This window comes from Octopus bimaculoides, chromosome 11, assembly GCF_001194135.2.
Source record: "Octopus bimaculoides isolate UCB-OBI-ISO-001 chromosome 11, ASM119413v2, whole genome shotgun sequence".
Lineage (NCBI taxonomy): Eukaryota > Metazoa > Mollusca > Cephalopoda > Octopoda > Octopodidae > Octopus > Octopus bimaculoides.
The window spans coordinates 63,992,845-63,995,071 of NC_068991.1; positions in this window are offsets into that span (position 1 = coordinate 63,992,845).

Here is a 2,227-nt window from a genome sequence, read left to right on the forward strand (position 1 = left end):
TATGTATGTATGTATGTATGTATGTATGTATGTATGTATGTATGTATGTATGTGTGTGTGTATGTATGTATGTATGTATGTATGTATGTATGTATGTATGCATGTATGTATGTATGTATTTGTATATGTATGTATGTGCAGATTTGTATGTTTTATGTATGTATCCTCATGTATATAGTTGCATATCTAGACATGCTCATATATACGTATATATGTATGTATATCATTATTCAGTTTATTTCAAGATTTCTTATCAATAGAGAAAGAGCCTGTTTCTAACCTAGATCCAAGGCACCGTCATTGGAATTTCAACATCACCAACAGGGTATTTTTGTATGTATGTATGTATGTATATATGTATGTATGTATGCATGTACGTACGTATGAATGTATGTTTTATGCATGTATTCTCATGCATAGAGTTACATATCTAGACATGCTCATGTACATTTGAATGATAGACTTCTGGAAAGTTTTACAGATTTTACAGTTCCAGTGATGGATTGAATCTGTAGTCTTCGAATTAGCTTTCTCCTTTCTGGTTTTGAGAAGCCTAATTTCTCAAGATTGCTATTTAGACATATCCCAAGGCTCCAAGAATTACAGGTATAAACCTGAACTTGTAATCTCGATGGAGTAACTGCAGATTTCTCAATAGTTCAGCATAGGTGTTCTCTTTTTCATTAATGCATGTATGTATGTACGTATGTATGTACGTATGTATGTATGTATATATGTATGTATGTGTATGTATGTATGTATGTATGTATGTATGTATGTATGTATGTATGTATGTGCAATATCTGCATGCATGAGTGTGCGTATGTGTGACTGTCTCTCTCTCTCTTTCTCTTTCTCTCTCTCTATACATATATATACACATGCATATACATAAAGGCGTAGGGTTGATTGTGTGACAAGAAGCCGACTAAAGCCTTGTGAGTGGATTTGATAGACAGAAACTGAAAGAAGCCCCAATCGAACCTATCGCCGCGTAGAAATACTGGGGTGGATACGCTTGAGTAAACCACTCAAGATGGAAACCTATCAAAGTGAAAGTCTAATGAGAGAAACAAATATGACTAAACTAATTAAACGACATCTATGAGTATATGCACGCATACATATTTGTGTGTATTTGTCCATTTATATATCTCTATCTATCTATCTATCTATCTATCTATCTATCTATCTATCTATCTATCTATCTATCTATCAATCTATCTATCTATCTATCAGTCTGTCTGTCTGTCTATCTATCTATTTATCTATCTTTGTATCTATCTATACATACGTATACGTATATATATTATAATATAAACACGCACACATATATAAATGTATATATATATATATATATATATATATATGTGTGTGTGTGTGTGTGTGTGTGTGTGTGTGTGTGTGTGTGTGTGTATTATGTACAATGCATGCAAAGTCAACAGTGATTATATTTCGAAAACACAGCTTCGTTGGATCATACTATTGGTCCATTTTACACCATAATTTAGTTTTTTCGCGCGCGCGCACAGACAGACAGACAGACAGACAGACTCACACACACCTATGTATATGTGCATGTATTTGTGTTTGAGTCTATTGATGAGTGGACAGTTGTATTTACTTACGCATCTCTCTCACTCTCTTTCTCTCTCTCTCTATACATACATATATATATATAAATCTGAATATGAAAATAGTGGAACATAACGAAATAAAAACATTTCACTATATTCTGTTCAATATATATATTCGAGGAAGAAATCAATACCACTCAGTTTTATTTTATACGAATAAGTAACATGTATACTTGTATTTATGTATGCATGTAGTAGGCATTATATTTTTCAATTTTATTTCTAGATTTCTTGCCAATGGAGAAAGAGCCGGCTTATAACCGACAGCTAAGGCACCTTTTACGAATAGAAAAGGAGAGCATGGGCATAAAGACGACATGAACTGCGGAGACCACAGAGCCCCAACTGAGTAGACGTGTGTTGTTTTGTTTGTCGCTTTGTCGCTGTCAGTATATATACATATATATGTATACATGCATATCTACGTATATATGTATGTATGCTTTACATGTATGAGTGTATATTTCGTCTTTTTATTTGGTTTCCAAGATTCTTGATGTGAATCCGTTTGTCGAAACAAATATGTCTTGGGAGGATCATTAGACCATTAATGATCACAATAAAGAAATGATGTTGAACCATCGCGTGGG